The sequence below is a fragment of the Myotis brandtii genome, unplaced genomic scaffold, assembly GCF_000412655.1.
Source record: "Myotis brandtii unplaced genomic scaffold, ASM41265v1 scaffold510, whole genome shotgun sequence".
NCBI lineage: Eukaryota > Metazoa > Chordata > Mammalia > Chiroptera > Vespertilionidae > Myotis > Myotis brandtii.
The window spans coordinates 170,036-188,838 of record NW_005369443.1 but is presented as its reverse complement, the minus strand read 5'-3'; the positions used below and the strand labels follow the sequence as shown (position 1 = coordinate 188,838).

At 42.0% G+C, this 18,803-nt stretch overlaps 1 pseudogene; it reads left to right on the top strand.

The window, feature by feature from the left end:
• The first annotated feature begins 11,110 nt into the window (after positions 1 to 11,110).
• LOC102253838 lies at positions 11,111 to 16,815 on the top strand (annotated as a pseudogene).
• The last annotated feature ends 1,988 nt before the right edge of the window (positions 16,816 to 18,803 follow it).

The window sequence follows — 18,803 nt, the reverse complement described above, 5'->3', positions numbered from 1 at the left end:
TCAATAAAGCCAGGGGGAAATCAGAGTGTAGTGTATGGCTTATATCATGTGTAAAACTAAAACACATAACAACAGAAGGACACAACAACAGAAGGGTTGGGCAAAAGTAGGTTTATAGTTGTTTGTATGGAAAATAATACAGTAATTAATAAATAATAATACAAGAATAAACTGTGTTTTGTGTACCCACAACTGAAAGTCTACTTTTGCCCCACCGGTATTATAAAATTCTTATGCCACATATAATGTGCCTACTATTACTTGAAGGTAGACTCTGGTGAGTTAAAGATGTATACTATAAACTTTAAAATAATCACTAAAATAACAAAACAAAGACATAGTTAATAAGTCAACAAAGGAGACAATGGAATAACAAAAAGTACTGGATTAATCTAAAAGCATGCAGAATAAGAGGAAAAGAGGAACAAAGAATAAATATAAAATAAATAGTAAGATGATGAAAGTAAACCTAAAATGTTAACATTAAAAGTTAATGATCTTGGCTGGAGGAGGTCAATGGGGGAAAAAGGAGGACATTTATTGTTATAATACTTTCAACAATAAAGAATTATTTTTAAAAAGTTAATGATCTAAACACCCAATATACAGCCTTTGTAAGGTAAAAAACATTTATCAAAATTGAATACCCATTCATGATTAAATGAAAAATCTCCCAGCAAGCTAGGACAAGAAAGGAACTTCCTTAACCTAATAGAGGACAAGTTAGAAAGCTGAGGAAAAACTGTTTGGGACAAGGTAAGGATGTCCACTCTCATCAGTTCTGTTCAACATTACCTGGGCAATAAAGGCACAAAAAAGAATGAGTTGACATATAAATTGTAAAAAAAGAAGTGAAAATCTTCTTTATTTGCAGATGACATGATTGTGTTCACAGAAAATCCCAAGCAATCTACAAAAACAAACCTTGCTAGAACTAATGAATGAATTTTAGCAAGATTACAGGAAAAACGGGGCCAATATACAAAATCAATTGCACTGCTTTATGCTAGTAACAAACAATTGAGATTTTATACCTAAAAATACAATACCGCCATGGCCGGTTTGATTCCGTGGATAGAGCGTCGGACTGTGGACTGAAGGGTCCCGGGTTTGATTCCATGCCTGGTTGCGGACTCGGTCCCCAGTGGGGGGCGTGCAGAAGGCAGCCAATTGGTGATTCTCAACATTGATGTTTCTACCTTTCTCTCCCTCTACCTTCCTATCTGAAATCAACAAAAATATATATAAAAAAAACAAAAAAATAAAAATACAATCTCTATATATAAAACCCTAATATGCAAGTAGACTGAAAGGTGGAACAACCGGTTGCTATGACGTGTGCTGACCACCAGGGAGCACGCACGAAACATGGTGGATGTTGACAGCAGGCGACAGAGTGTGGAACATGGCAGGCATCGGCCATGGCGGGATGGTGGAGCAGGTGAGTGGGGGCACCAGACCAAGGCAGGGCGCCAGTCACTGTCATCAAGGCAAGCCTCTGGTGGTTACTGAAAATTCTTTGCTCCCATGCACTGTGGTCTGGCCTGGTGCTCGCACCCGCTGCCAGCGCTGGAGCCACTGCTGGCACCCAACACCGGCCCCAATCTCGCAGTGCCATCAGCGGGTGCAAGTGGCAGCTGCCTGCCTTGATCGCCCCTCAGGTCTTCTCCACCTCCCCCTGCTCCTGAGGGGTGATCAGGGCAGCAGCCACTGCTCTCACCCCCTGATGACACTGGCCCCGCTCACACCTGCTCCTGACCCCAATCTCTCCACGCTGTCAGCGGGTGCAAGCAGGGCTGGTGCTGTCAGCACGTGGGAGCAGGGCGGCAGGAGTGGGGCTGCCGGCAGACAGGAGACTGGGGGCCATGGCGGGAGGGACTGGGCAGGGGTGCGGAGGATGGGCCAAGACCCACCCCTGTGCCCACTGCAGCCTCGGGGCTCACAGTTCCTTTCAAGGTGCACGAATTCATGCGCTGCACCCTAGTACCAATTAAAATAACATAAATACATGAAATACTTAGAGATAATTTTAATAAAATATGTACAAGACTTCTACATTAAAATATTACACTATGCCCTAACCAGTTTGGCTCAGTGGATAGAGCGTCGGCCTGCGGACTGAAGGGTCCCAGGTTCGATTCTGGTCAAGGGCATGTACCTTGGTTGTGGGCACATCCCCAGTAGGGGGTGTGCAGGAGGCAGCTGATCGATGCACTCATCGATGTTTCTAACTTTCTATTCGTCTCCCCTCCTCCCTGTAGAAAATCAATAAAATATATTTTTTTAAAAATTACACTAAATCTGCAAAACATTTTTGACTGAAATTAAAGATCTAAATAAGAGGACCAGAGTGAACATTCAATATTGTTAAGGTAGCCATTATCCTCATATTGACCTATCGATTCAGTGGAGTCCTAATGAAAAGTCCCATTTGTTTGTGTGTTTTTTAGAAATTAACAAGCTGATTTAAAATTTACATGGCTATGCAGAGAACCCAGAATAGCCAAATCAATTTTGACAAAAGTAATAACAATAGCCCTGGTGGGTGGCTCAGTTGACTGGAGCATTGTCTCGTACATCAAAAGGTTGTGGGTTTGATTCCTGGTCCGGACACATACCTAGGTTTCAGGTTGGATCCCATTGGGGCACATGTGGGGGGTAACTAATTGATGTTTCCCTCTCACATCAATGTCTCCCCCCCCCCACCTTCCTCTCTAAAAATCAATAAAAGCATACCCTCAGTGAGGATTAAAAAATAACAATAATAAAGTTGGAGAACTTACACTACCAGACTTCAAGGCATCAGTAAAAATCATAGTAATCAAGACAGTATGTTGTTGACAAACACAGACATGCAGCTCAATCGAACAGAATAGAGAATTCAGAAAAAGACTAATACATATGTGGTCAACTGATGTTCTATATTGGCAGCATTGTAATGCAATGGGGAAGATGCTGCAACAGTGGATGTATTGGTTATCTATTACTGCATAACAAATTACCCCACAGCGTAGTGTCCTAAATCAACACAAATTTCTTAGGTTACAGTCAGGAATTTGGGAGTGGCTTAGATAGGTGGTTCTGGCTCAGGATTTCATGAGGTGGCAGTCAAGACATCAGTGAGGGCTCCAGTCACTAATAAAGGCTCAACTAAAGCTGTAGGATCTGCTTCCAAGATAGTTCACTTACATGGTTACTTGGAAGAAGCCCCAGTTCCTTGCCAGTTATTGGCAGAAGGCCTCAGTTCCTCATCATGTAGATCTACATAAGTCTGCTTAAGTGTGTCCTCACCACATGGCAGCTGGCTTCCCACAGAGGGAGTAATCCAAGGAAGAGAGAGCAAGGGGGAACCACAGTGCCTTTTATGCCTCAATCTTGGGTCAGGCACCATCATTTCTTCATATTTTATTCATTAAAATTAAGTCATTAAATACAGCCCACAACTAAAAGGAGAGGAATTTTTTGAAGAGAGGAGTGTCAAAGAATTTATGGACATATTATAAAATGCCCACACTAGTTATCCATATGGAACAAAATGAATCGCAACCCCTACCTCACATGATACACAAAAATTATCTCAAAATGGGTCAGAGCACTAAAAGGTAAAACTATAAAACTTCTCGAAGGAAACGGGATAATCTTTGTAATCTTGGGAAAGGCAGATTTCTTAGTACACAAAAGCACTGTTTAAAAAATCCAATGTTCCAGGGGATTGTCAAGGGCGGGGGGGGGAAAAAAAGGACACATAGGTAAGACCCTTTGTAATCCTTTTAGCAATAAAAAAAAAATCCAATGTTGTATACATATAGCAGTATGTATAAAAGTCAAAAACAATGTTGAGTAGAAAAAGGAAAGTGGTATAATAATATAAGCAAAGTTAAAGAATAATATACCTAAAACGGATATTATTAAGTATAAATGTGTGCAGGGGAAAACACCAACTTCAGCATTGTGTTGTCTGAAGAGAAAGAGGGAAATGGCATCCAGGTGGGGGTACATAACGAGATTTTAATTGTATCTATAATGTACTGTTATTTTTAAAGGTCTGAAACATGGCAAAATATAAACATTTGGTAAATCTGGGTGATAAATACATGAAGTGTTCATTATATTATTCTCTGTACATTCTGAGGTTTGAAATACTTCATGATAAAAAACATTTTTAAAGGAATGGGGTCAGCAAACTATGACCTGCAAGCGGGTTGCCTGTTTCTGTATATAACGTTTCACTGGAACTGATTAGCCAATGGGAAGGGTAGCGGTCGTACGCTAATTACCATGTTCCTCTTTTATTAGTGTAGATTCTCTGTACATTCTGAGGTTTGAAATACTTCATGATAAAAAACATTTTTAAAGGAATGGGGTCAGCAAACTATGACCTGCAAGCGGGTTGCCTGTTTCTGTATATAACGTTTCACTGGAACACACACACACTAGATCAGGGGTGGGCAAACTTTTTGACTCGAGGGCCACAATGGGTTCTTAAACTGGACCGGAGGGCCGGAACAAAAGCATGGATGGAGTGTTTGTGTGAACTAATATAAATTCAAAGTAAACATCATTACATAAAAGGGTACAGTCTTTTTTTTTTTTTTTTAGTTTTATTCATTTCAAACGGGCCGGATCCGGCCCGTGGGCCGTAGTTTGCCCACGGCTGCACTAGATTATGTCTTGTCCCTGACTGCTTTCCTACCACAACAGCAGTCACTAGTTTTGATAGAGGCCATATATGGCCTCTAAGCTGAAAATATTTTCTACCTATCCCTGATTTATATAATCTACAGTATTTGGCTTAATGTCTTAAACATAGAAAGCTTTCAAGAAATGTGCTAAGTGCTCATAAACAGTGCATGTTGGTTATTTTGTTTAATAAATATTAATTGAGCACCTACTAAATGCGAGGTAATGTAGGTACTGATTATATATAGTCAAGAAGACAGAGCTGGGCCCTAGCCAGTTTGGCTCAGTGGATAGAGTATAGACCAAGGACTGAAGGGTGTCAGGTTCAGTTTTGGTCAAGGACACACATGTTTGATCCCCAGCCCTGGTTGGGAGGCAATCAATCTGTGTGTCTCTCTCACATTGATGCTTCTCTGTCTCTCTCTCTGTCTCCCCCTCCCTTCCACTCTGTCAAAAATCAATGGAAAAATATCCTTGGGTGAGGATTAAGAAAAAATATATAAAATAAATAAATAGATAGATGATAGATAGATAGATAGATAGATAGATAGATAGATAGATAGATAGATGAGGACAGACAGAGCCAGGCCCAGCACTTTAATAATCTTTGTCCCTGGGATCCAGGTTGCCTCAGGGTGTAATATAGTAGGACTTTATTGTGCTGCTTCCCACTAGAGGGCAGCCTGAAGCTTGCCCATAATGGTGTAGTAATACTATCAGGAAAGAACTGTCATGAAGGACAAAATACCAAACTACCTAAGGTTTGTATTTATTCTTTCAAGATTGTTAAGAAAATTATAAAATGGGTCAAGTTTATCTTTAGAACCCCTAGCTTCCTATTTCTTCACCTTTTCTACCCTTTTCCCTGCAAAGGTGGAGTGATACATTTACACCTGTAAGTAAAAAATTCGGGAGAAACAGGCAGGTGAATCTCTAATCAATAGATCAGTCAGGGTGAGGAGGGAGAGGCAGTTCCTGGGGATGGAGGGAACAGAACTGTAGGCCAGGAGCAAACTGGGAAGCAGAAACACACAGATACCAAATTGGGTGTCTATCATATTAAAAGAAGAAAAGAAATATATACCTTCTATTTATTAATTCACTATTTATTGTGCATCTAGTACCTACTTTGTGCCACACAGGATACAGAAATGAGCACTGCAGACACTGTACCAGCTCTCAAGGAGCATACAGTTTACCAGAGAAGCCAGACATTAAACAAATAGAAATGTGCTGAAAGTACTGGAGTAGTAAAGACTGTTTCAGTTACTAATAGCATAAGAAACCAAGTGTAGTGGCATAAAACATATTATCCTCAGGGATTCTATATTAGGAGAACCAAGATGGTGGTGTAGGTAATCGCCTATACTCTCCATCTCCCACAACCATATCAAAATTACAACTAAAATACAGAACAACCATCATTCGGAAAGGCTTGAAATCTGGCTGAATGGAAGTCGTACAACTAGAGAAGTAAAGAAGATAGCACATTGAGACTGGTAGGAGGGGTGGGAGTGCAGAATGGGCTGGTCCTGGCATCCATGTGCTGTGTTTTTTTGTTTTAAATATATTTTTATTGATTTCAGAGAAGAAGGGAGAGGGAGAGAGAGAGAGAAACATAGATGAAAAAGAAGCATTGATTGGCTGCCTTTTGCACACCCTCTACTGGGGATCAAGCCCACAACCAGGGCATGTGCCCTTGACTGGAATCAAAACCAGGACCCTTCCACAGGCCGGCCAATGCTCTATCCACTGAGCCAAACCATCTAGGGCTTTTTTTAAAAAAAAAAATCAGGAGGGATATCTCCAAGGCCTTCCATGAGAAGCAGGGCGTCCCAGCCGTATACCAGCCCCCCAGCCCAGGGTTTCAGAGCTGGGAAGAGAAGTCCCTGTAACTTTGGGCGTTAAAAACCAGCAGGGATTGTGGCTAAGTGACATGGAGGCTGCTGGATTACCAGGTGTTCCTCTTAAAGGGCCAGTGCATGAACTTAGAGTCTCCATTTGAGCTCCAGTGCTGGGCAGCGGCTTTGGGGGAATCCAGGGACATGTAGGAAAGAACTGGACTGTCTGGCATGGGGCAGAAACTCAGGGGTGGCTTTCTCCCAGACAGGGGTACACCAGGGGTCATTGTTCCTGTGCTGGGACCTCTCCCATCACAGAGCTGACTGGCAGCCATATCTGAGTGTCCATCAGCATGGCCCACACTGTTGGCTCTGCCCTGGTGATTCCCTGAGACCCCACCCCATCCAATTTGCAGCCCCCCCACCTAAGTAGTTTGTAGCTGGTTTTCCATATGAATAGCCTGAGCTGGCTCAGGTTTCAGACTTTGCTAAAATCTCTTAAACAAATAGCAGCTGGAGTCAACATGCCCCAAACCTATCAATAAAAGGCCCAAGACCCAGCACTAGCACCAGCCTGCCTTGCTACACAGCTGGGCCTTGCTTGCCTGTGCACTTCTTAGCCCAATACAAGTAGCAGCCATCTGAAGATCTCTTTGTAGCTCTTGCTGGGTGGCCCCTGGCAGTGCCTGACTTTGCAACTCCTGGGAGACTCCAGAGCCAGTGCACAGCTTCAGACCATACCAGATTACAATTACAACTCTACCCATCCGCAAGTGACACACTGAAGGGGCAGACTCAGTGAGCACCAAAGCCCCACTGAAGCAAGTCCTACTTCATAGGGGTGTCTCCTGCACAGCAGTTCTTCCATTTGTAGACACAGCTGGTCCTTACAGCCAATTGGACTGAAGGTAATTTCCTCCTTGTGACACCAACAGCAAGCAAGGCTCAACTACAACAAGATTATGCATGCAGCCCACACAGGGGTGCACCTAGAGTGCCAGCTCGGTGACTGGGGAGTATCAGCCACTGGGCCTACAGGACACCTACTACAAAAAGTCACTCTACCAATTCCAGGAAACATAGCAGCTCTACCTAATACTTAGAAACAAACACAGAAAAGTAGCCCAAATGTGGAGACAAAGAAACATGTCACAAATAAAAGAAACAGAAGCAAGCAAACTACTTGGATACAGAGTTCAAAACAATGGTTATAAGATTACTTGAGGAACTTGATGAAAGCTTCAGGGGACTTAATGAGAGCTTCAAGGGAATTAATGAGAGCATCAAGGGACTTAGTGAGACTTTCAAGGATCTTAGTGAGAATGTCAAAGACATGAAAAAGGACTAGTCAGAAATTAAGCATATACTAACTAAAATGAAGAATAATTTATAGGATTCAACAGTAGAGCAGAGGATTCCAAGAATCAGATAAACGATTTGGAATATAAGGAAGCAGAAAGCACCCAATTAGAAGAGCAAAGAGAAAAAAGAATCCAAAAATATGAAGATAGTGTAAAGAGCCTCTGGGACATTGGGTAAGAGAGGAAAATTTCTATACATGGTAAAATTAGGACTACACGGGAACAATTCAAGAGCCTCAGTAGCTGCATAAGAAAGGAAAACAGGGGTGTGTCCAATTTGGCTCATGTAAAGGGTGTTGAGACTATTGGGTAAAAAAGCAGAGAGGATTGGTGTGTTACTTTTTCTTCCCCTTCAAGCCATCTAACATGGTACGAAGGGGCTGATTTGATCGGGGACTGACAGGCCAGCATTTGTTTATGTTATAGCTTGTTAGGTTTTTCTCCAAAAACCTCAGAAAGAGAGAAGAGACAATGCTTCATTCAGGAGACTGTTCTTTTTCATGACATAGATCATGAGAAGTCATGGAGCAGAGGTTGGCTCCAATGCTAGGTTGCAAGTTAGCTCCTTGGTGGATCTGATTTTCCTTTTCCATTCTCATAGTGGAATGGATCATTAGAGATACTTACATCTTGTATATGCATGGGGTTTTGTTGTTTCATCCTCTTTTGAGGGGGGTGGGTATCAGAAATAATGATTCAAGCTTCTGAAGATCACAAGCATTAGGCATTATAAGTGCTTTACTAGATGTACTGGTATCATGAATATCATGTTTGTAATGTGTATGGTGCCTGGGACATAGAGATCAACAAAGTGTAGCATTACTTGTAGTATTATGCTGCTACTGTTGCTACTGATCAGAAACTCGCACATGTTGGATCAGAAGTAATGTTGGATTAGAAATCCGGAGAACTGTGATCTGATCTGGATTCTGCTATTAGTGTGACCTTTGGCAAACTCCTTCTTTTCTCTAGGCCTCAGTTTGTCTCTCTGTAAAATGGGGAAGGTAGAAGAGATGCACTCCAAAGTGTTGTCTTTATACTGATCTGGCACCAGTAAGCCATGCCTATAAGTAGCTTTCCCAGAAGGGAAGGATTTTGGACCCTGCCTCATTGAGTCAACTGGGTAATGAACAGCATGCATTTGTAAGACGTCCAACCTTGATGTAGGTTCAGGGTTGTTCTGCAGTGGCCCAGACTCGAGTTGGGAGGGGAAGGGGGCAGCAGGCACATGGCATTTACTAGCAAACTTTGAGCTTCCTTCTTCCTCTGACTTATTAAATTATCTGATGGTCAGTGTTCGAATAAAGAGTGCCTAACATAATTTTTTACTTAGTCTAACAGAACATGCAATTCCTGTACATTAAAAGTACTCTCCATGGATAGAGCATCGGCCTGTGGACTGAAGGGTCCCGGTTTGATTCCGGTCAAGAACTTGTACCTGGGTTGCAGGTTTGATCCCTGGCCCCTGTCGGGGCACATGTGGGAGATGTGGGAGGCAACCAATCAATGTGTCTCTCTCACATCAATGTTTCTGTTCCTCTCTCCCCTTCCCCTCCCCCTTCCCTCTCCCTCCCTGCCTTCCACTCTAAAAATCAATGGGGAGAACATATCCTCAGGTGAGCATTAACAAAATAAAACAAAACAAGAATAAAGACTGAAGGGCAAGACTGTTGCTCTTTCACTAGTAAGCAGCAGGTACAACCAGACAATATCTGTCCCCCATTTCTTAGACATGTTGCGCCTGTGTGAATAGCAGCCTGCGTTCCTGAAGAAGCTGGCTGACGCCATTGCAGGCAGCAGAAACCCTGTCCTCCAAATTTGGGGTCACATATTTTGGTCAGTCTTAGGATCCTTGAGGACCAGCACAGATGCTTGCCTTGCCTCTCATCAGCATCGGCTTCCTAAGGAGGAATAGATCAGATTTACAGAAACAGTGACTTCACAAAAACAAGGAATACACTTTGCCACTGCCACTAGGAGAGACGGGCCTCCACTAGCTGATTCCTGCGTCCCCTGGAGGCTGGTGTGGCAGAATCTGTCACCAGAAAAGGAGTAGAAGGTTTACCCATTCTAGATTACCAAGCAGTTTCACACATAAACCCTCTAGCACAGTGGTTCTCAACCTTCCTAATGCCGTGACCCTTTAATACACTTCCTCATGTTGTGGTGACCCCAGGAGCCTCTGGGATAGCTTCAAGCATACCAACATCCGAATTATGGGGGTGCCAGAAGAAGAGAGAGAGCAAGATATTGAAAACCTATTTGAAGAAATAATGGCAGAAAACTTCCCCTACCTGGTGAAAGAAATAGACTTCCAAGTCCAGGAAGCGCAGAGAACCCCAAACAAAAGGAATCCAAAGAGGACCACACCAAGACATATCATAATTAAAATGCCAAGAGCAAAAGACAAAGAGAGAATCTTAAAAGCAGCAAGAGAAAGAGACTCAATTACCTACAAGGGAATACCCATACGACTGTCAGCTGATTTCTCAACAGAAACTTTGCAGGCCAGAAGGGAGTGGCAAGAAATATTCAAAGTGCTGAATACCAAGAACCTACAACCAAGAATACTTTATCCAGCAAAGCTATCATTCAGAATTGAAGGTCAGATAAAGAGCTTCACAGATAAGGAAAAGCTAAAGGAGTTCATCACCACTAAACCAGTATTATACGAAATGCTGAAAGGTATCCTTTAAGAGGAGGAAGAAGAAAAAGGTAAAGATACAAATTGTGAACAACAAACATGCATCTATCAACAAGTGAATCTAAGAATCAAGTGAATAAATAATCTGATGTACAGAATGAACTGGTGATTATAATGAATCAGGGACATAGAAAGGGAATGGACTGACTATTCTTGGGGGGGAAAGGGGAATGGGAGATGCGGGAAGAGACTGGACAAAAATCGTGCACCTATGGGTGAGGACAGTGGGTGGGGAGTGAGGGCGGAGGGTGGGGCAGGAACTGGGAGGAGAGGAGTTATGGGGGGGGGGAAGAGGAACAAATGTAATCTGAACAATAAAGATTTAATAAATAAATAAAAAAAAAAGAAAAAGAAGCAAATAAAAAAAAACACAAAACAAAAAAAACAAAAAAAAGAAAAAAAAGAAAGGGTCGTTCGACCCCCAAAGGGGTCGCGATCCACAGGTTGAGAAACGCTGCTCTAGCAAGTTTAAAAATAACTCTTGCCCAACTCAGAGGAAGTAGAATTGCTCCTGTTGCACAAAGATGTCTAGTAATGAAATCCACGTGCAGGAAAGTATCCTGTCTGACACATCCTATAATGAAGAACAACAAAAACCAATTCTGAATGTCCTGAGTTACTGCCAGATCATTCACAAAGCTATTCAAAACCTGGATAAGAACTTTGATGTCATTAATGGAAAGGTTTCAAAAATATACTACTTTCGTGCTAAATCAATGTGGCAAAACCACCCACTTGGATATGCATACAAAAATTATAATTACCTGCTTTCTAGAAAGATCAAATTGCAGAAAGTGAAGAGGGAGCCTTTTTTCTCTTCATTGTCTTACCCTGAAAGTGAGAGCCCAACTATGCCAGTAGAAAGGCCAGAAAATGATTCCCAGAGCAACCCTGTCGGAACATCTTACCAGACAAAGGATTCCCAGGACGGGATCAGGAGTTACTCTACCAGGAGCAGGAGCCTTGCCTCAACCAGAGTCCCATGATTCGTTCCATCTTCACACTCACATCAGTCATATGACAGAGCCAATGATCCAGTACAGGGCTCCTCTTCCATGCCTTGCTTTGCCAGCCCAGGGGCTTGCAGCAACAGTAGTACCTTCTCAGTTGCCCGAGCTTCCACATCAGCACCTGAAGCCATGCTGGGCCAAGACAGAGCCAGTATAGCACACAACCTGAGATGATGGCTTACTCAACTTTGCTGGAAAATAAGAACCCCAGCTATATGACCTCATCTCTGCATCCTGGCTGGCTTTACTACAAGTTCATCAGTTGGTACTGACCCGGGTTTGCTAACACAAAACTTCTCTGATGACCCTTCAACTTGATCTGTAGAGGAAGTGATCCTGTTTCTGAAACATAGATCCTGAGACACTAATCCCCCTCATGGACCTCTTCAGGCAACATGACATTTGATGGTAAAGCTCTGCTACTACTCAAGAAAAGAGTGACATTATAATGAAGTATATGGGTCTTAAGCCAGGGACAGCTCTGAAGTTGTGCCACTACATCAAAAAGCTTAAAGGAGAAAAATATGTTGACGATTGAAAAATATTTGTGTAGATTTATTTTTTTTAAATATATTTTTATTGATTTCAGAGAGGGAGAGGGAGAGGGAGAGGGAGATAGAAACATCAATGATGAGAGAGAATTATTGACCAGCTGCCTCCTGCACACCCCTTACTGGGATTGAGCCCAACACCAGGGCATGTGCCCTTGACTGGAATTGAACTGAGCCAAACTGGCTAGGGAAACATTTGTGTAGATTTAGATAGGACTTAATTCTGGGGAGACCAATGACATTTTGTTGTAAAATCACTTTGCTGCCCTTAGAAATGTTTGTGTTGTAGAAGGTTCCTCTAAAAATATGTTATATCCAGAATTGCAGAACTACATCACAGTCCAGTCTACTTCTTTAGAAACTATTTCACAGGTTAACATTAGCATATTCAAATTGGCAGCCTGTTTTTTGTTGCTGTCATTGTATAGTTTACAAATATACTTCATGTAAGAAACAGAGAAACACCTTTGATTTTGGTTAATATTTACATGTACAACCAAAACAGCTAGATCCCAAAGAGAAAGTCACAGGGATTGACAAGTTCTCTAATAAAATCCATGAGAAGTTTTCCTTAGAAGAGAATTTAAAGATACAATTATAGATATTATCTTTCTCAAATATTTTATGTCTGTTACTGTAGTGTTCTATTCTTGTTCTACCAGTTTCCTGAAATGGAATAATCATATAAATTATTTTCCTTTTTGTTATTATTTCTTTGAATGCTGTATTTGTTCCTATTTAAAGAAAAAAGCAACCTTATAAGCTTTCATGAAGTGTTCTTACCAGTTTTTTGATAAATTATAAAATAGATAGAATGGTTGTTTTATGCAACAGGTTTTATATTACAAGGTTGGTTTGGGTGGAGTCTAGTTATAATCTTTTACATTAAATACCTATTATTTAAAAATTTTTAAATATTTTGCCTAAGGTCAGATATTTAACTAGCTATTTATAGCTCACATCTCTCTTTGAAGATGCCTATGTCCAAAATTTTAAAAGATGTATATTCTATTTTGTGTTAATTCCTCAGATACTATTTCATATTTATATTTTACTCTATATCTAAAGTATACACACAAGTAAATCTTTTCCTTTTTTAATTAAAAATGGCACTTTGCCGCTGAAACCGGTTTGGCTCAGTGGATAGAGCGTCGGCCTGCGGACTGAAGGGTCCCGGGTTCGATTCCGGTCAAGGGCATGTACCTTGGTTGCGGGCACATTCCCAGTATTCTATTTTGTGTTTATTCCTCATATACTATTTCATATTTATATTTTACTCTATATCTAAAGTATACACACAAGTAAATCTTTTCCTTTTTTAATTAAAAATGGCACTTTGCACTTCTACAGAGGTAAAGATTAAACCTATATATAGTGAGAAGTTTTTATTCTATAAAAAAATTTACCATCACTAGTACCTCTCAGCTCACTCTTCAGGGTTTTCCTACAGGAAAATTCTCTATCCTTTGTAATATTTCTAGTTAATTTTCTTGCTGAGCCATTTATTCTACTAAACTTTGGAATGTATGTTAGTTCTGAGTTGTCATTTTGGACTTTATTTTAAAAGTCAGAACTTTCAAGCAATACATATTATTATTTTGTTATTTATTCCATTGTTATATTATACTAGAGGCCAGGTGCACGAAACTCGTTTACTGGGTGGGGGGGTTCCTCAGCTGGGCCTGCGCCCTCTCGCAGTCTGGGACCCCTCACTCCTTACCGCCCGCCTCCTTGCTCCTTACCACTTGGCTCACTGCTCCTTAGTGCTGCCCCAGAGGTGGGAGAGGCTCCTGCCACCGACACTGCGCTCGCCAGCCGTGAGCCTGGCTTCTGGCTGAGTGGCAGCTCCTGAGTTGAGTGTCTGCCCCTGGTGGTCAGTGCACATCATAGTGACCGGTCGTTCCAGTCATTTCGCCGTAACGGTGGCTTAGGCTTTTATTATATAGATAACATTTGTTGTAATGTTTATAAGCTATGAGAACTGGTGCTAGTTATATTGGTGATCTGTTGTAAATGCCAATAAAATGCTCACCAGGGGTCAAAATGTATATTTTCTTTTTAGAAAACTAAGTTTCCTTTATAAACAAATGCAACTTTTTATTGGGCATATGTAATCCAAAGAGCGGTTTTTATCTGTTATTCCTTTTGTGTTATAAGACAAGATTTTAATTTACACTTTTAATCTCTCAAATTGTGTGAAGATGCTGTGCTCAATTGAACAGTTCTCAGGTGTTTGTATAAATATTATGTTTACAGTTCTCAGATTTTAAAATATAGTAAAGTTAAATAACTACAAAAATTTTAAAAAATAAGGAATACGCACTTTGCAAAAATAGTTTGGAAAAGTAATATACAGCTACGGTGCTCAAAAAGCAAAAATTAGCAATGCCTCCCTGGCCAGGTAGCTCAGTTGGTTAGTGCGTTGTCACAATATGCCAAAGTTTTGGGTTCAATCCCTGGTCAGGGCACATACAAGAATCAACCAATGAATTCATAGATAAGTGGAACAACGAATCCATCTCTCTCTCTCTCTCTCTCTCTCTCTCTCTCTCTCAATATCAATTTAAAAAAATAAGCAATCCCGATGACTAAGAATCACATTTTGAGAATTACCACATTATAACACTTGAACTATACAGTTCTCAGCCCTGGTGGTTAGAGTGTCATCCTGATACACCAAGGCTGCAGGTTCAATTTCTGGTCAGGGCACACACAAGAATTAACCAATGAATGCATAAATAAGTGGAAAAGAAATTGATGTTTATCTCTCCCTTCCTCTCACCAAATCAATAAATTAGAAAAAAAATTTTTTTAAAGAACATACAGTTCGTAACAACAAAGGGCACACACAAGAATTAACCAATGAATGCATAAATAATTGAAAGACAAATTGATGTTTCTCTCTCCCTTCCTCTCACCAAATCAATAAACTAGAAAAAAAAATTTTTAAAGAACATACAGTTCGCAACAACAAGTATAAAACATACAGAGAAACAGCATAGTTTGGACTATTCACAGGGAAAAAAATGTTGACAGAAACCATATCTGAGGAAGCCCAGACATTGGACTTACTAAATAAAAACTTAAAACCAACTCTTAAATATGCTCAATGAGTTCAGTAAACCGTGGATAAAGAACTAAAGAAAATCAGAGAAACAATGGATGAACAAAATGAGAATACCAATAAAAAGAGTTATAGAAAGGAACGAACCAGAAATTCTGGACTGAAAACTACCTGAACATGAAATAAAAAATTCACTAGAGGGGTTCAACAGCAGATTTGAGAAGTAAAAGGAGAGATCAGCAAACTTGACGACAGGTCCTTTGCAATTATCCAGTCTGAGGAGCAGAAAGGAAACTAAATGAAAAAATGGAACAGAGAGCCCTGTTAGAGCACTATCTGGATATGCCAACATTGTGGGTTCCATTCGCCCATTAGGGTACATACAAGAATCAGCCAAAGAATGCATAAATAAGTGTAACAACAAATTAATATTTCTCTCTCTTTCTAAAAGAAAAAGTAATAACAACAGAAAAGAAATGGAACAGAGGCCAAAGGACCTGTAGAAAGGCAGTAGGAAGGCAAAGGACAGAATGATAGAGACAGCTTTACAGGGCCTAGCACCTGGTAGAATGTTGGGGCAGAAGAGGTGGTTAAGAGTCAAATCTGACAGTTTCATGCTTTAGTGATTCTGGTAAATTTAATGAGCACACAGAAGGTGAGAGACTGAGAGAGGAAGCATATATTATGACTTCAGATTTAGACAGAGTCAGAGGGATAAAAAAAGGGCACATAATGCTGCCCTGCACAGTCCTAGAGCTCATAAGTCCTGTTAGAGGAGAGCCATTAGGAGCCATCTAAACAACCTTGATAATTGAGCAGATGGTGTAGTAGACCAACATCTGTTAAGAGTGCGAAGAACAAAACCCAGAACAGGGGCGTGTGCTGAGTTGAGGAGTAGAAACCAGGAAAGGAGCAGCAGGCAGAGGGGAGGGGTTGGATGTCATAGAAGGAGTGGCATCTTGGGACCCACGCGTACAAGAGCACCGGAACCAACGAAGGCGAAGAATGAACTACTGGAGCTACGCTATGCAACAAATACTGCGACCTACTACGTGGGGAACTGTGTTCATCACTGTATCTGAGTTGGAAGAAGCTGGTAACCAGCCGAGAAGTGTCTGGGTGATGCGCGAGGCCTAGGCGGCCTAAGGGCGTGGAAAGCGCTTACCCGACTGCGACTGGGCATCTCCAGACTGTGGCCTGGCCACGGCCCAGCAACCAGGCAGTTCCAGCAGCTGCGGCCCTGCAAGGCCCCAATGTGAGCCGGTCCAGGCCGCGAGGCCGGACCTCCCTGGCCAGCCCGCCCGCCCGGAGCAGGTGGAAACCGCGTTGCTCTGATGACGTGCACCTCGCGCATCTAGCGTCACTGTGGGTGATCCTGCGAGAGAGGCACAGGGGAACTGGTTGCTGGGCAACGAGGCGAGGCTGCTCCCCGCTGCGGGTGGGACCCAGAGTCTGATCCAGGGGGGGAGGAGCGCATGGTGAGGCGCTGGCCCTCCTCCTTCACCTCAAAGACCTTCACCTCGAAGATCCAGCTTGATGGCTCCTTTCCACTGGAAGGCGGGGCGTTTGCTCAGTCCCTGCACCCGTGCTCCCTAGGGGAGTGAGCCCCCCCTCCCCCCGGCTCTGGCTCTTTGACAGCCCAAATCCCACCTAGCTCTGCCCCTTGCAAGTGCAAGGTTTTTCTGGGACACCCCCACCTCCTCAACGAAACACAGCTGGAGATTTCCCGCGGTTGATTGTTCCGTTTTTGTTTCCTTCTTTGTAAGTTACTCAGATCATAGTAGAGACTGTGTGGAAAACGGAACATTTGGGCAATCCAAACCCAACGGGCACTACCCCTCCCGCCTTGTTAAGGGGTTTCCCCCTCTCACCTTCGTTCTATCACAAGGCCTGGCCCAAACTGAACAGCTAACACCTGTTCTAGTCTGAGCCTGAAAGAAAAACCATTTTTGCGGATTTCAAACTCTGAAATTCCTCTCTTCTACTACAAACTGATTCTGTCACCTCTCTTCCTCCTTCATGTCTTGGGAATAGTTTACATTTGTTCAGATTCTTCTCGGCATCCCTCCCTACTAGGAGATAAAGATGTGCCTTTCCTCCGGGGAGTATACTTCTCCCATGAGGGTTTTATGACCTGCTTCAGGGGAAGGTCAGAAAGTCCTTCCAGTACATGTTGTTTCTCGAATTCCTTCAGCTTAAAATATTCAGTATGCTGGAGTATCAATATTTTAGCTAGCATGTCCTGAACCCTGTATCCCCAAGAAGTTTCCTAGTCCAGAAACTGAGTTGGTAGATTGTTCCATAACCCATCGACCCAGTCTCTCAAGCCTGGGAATAGGTCAGTCCAATAAAACAGCTGTATCTCGTTTCGGAGGCAGTGTTACCTATATGGTGTGAGCAATCAGGCATTTAATAAGAAGCATTTAAAAAAAAAAAGACGCATTTCTATGGAAACAAAAGAAAAACAAAGGCTAATGATTAGAACAAACTATTAATTCGGTTTTTTAGTTCAGAGGGTAAGTTGAGACGATTTCTAGATGTTAGATGGCATGAGGCAGTGGCAGTTTGAGAGATTTTCCTAGTTTTTAGTGTGAATGTCTCTGTTGATGTCAGCAGGTATTCTGGTGAACTTACTGAGCGACCCACTCAGAAAGGCAGGAAGGGTGTCCACACATGAGCTATTAAGATGATTTCTCTAAAGTTTATATCAAATCATCCAGCTTCGATTTGAAGTGCTTTGGGGAAAGGGCTATTTTAGTTGTTAGTGGTTTTAAGTCAGAAGGGTGGGAGAAAGATTGGAAATGTTAGTTGGGAGAGTTGTAGCCAGATAATGGAGGAAACTAGAAGAATTCAGGATCCAGTCCAGTTTATAGGTAGATAATAAAACTTTAAAGACCATGAAGAGGCCTGGAACTTAATATCCACAAGGTTGTGCTATAATTTCCCACTGAAACATATCTTCCTAGTCATTGAAAGGTTTTAAGGAAGAGAGAGAGAGTGACGAGATCAGATATAACTTGGGGAACGATTACTCTAGATGCAACATGAGAATGGCTTGGCAGAGGGCAGAGCTGGGTTAGGTTTAAGATTTAGGAGGCGCCCTGGCCTGTGTGGTGCGGTTGGAGCGTCACCCTGTACACCAAAAGGTCTCGGGTTTGATTCCTGGTCAGGGCGCACACCCAGGTTGCAGGTTCAATCCCAGGTTGGGGCACGTGTGGGAGGCAACTGGTCAATGCTTCTCTCTCACGTTGATGTTTTCCTCTATTCTTTCTGTGCTTTCCAAAATTCAGTGAACATGTCCTCGGATGAGGATCAAAAAAATAAAAATAAAAATAAAAATAAAAAACAAACAAAATAATGATTTAGGTGGCCACTGAGGCTATTTAGATGAGAGGTGATAGCTGATGTTATATCACACCCCTGCTTAAAATCCCAAGTATAAAGCCCCACATCCTTCAAGTGTCATTCAAGGTCTTCTACAATTTGGTTCTTACATCGGTCACCCATAACTGATAGGGGCTTCTGTCATCCTTCAATGTGCCCAAACTCTTTCACTGCCGTTAGCTTTGCCTGGAGTATATTCTTCATCGTC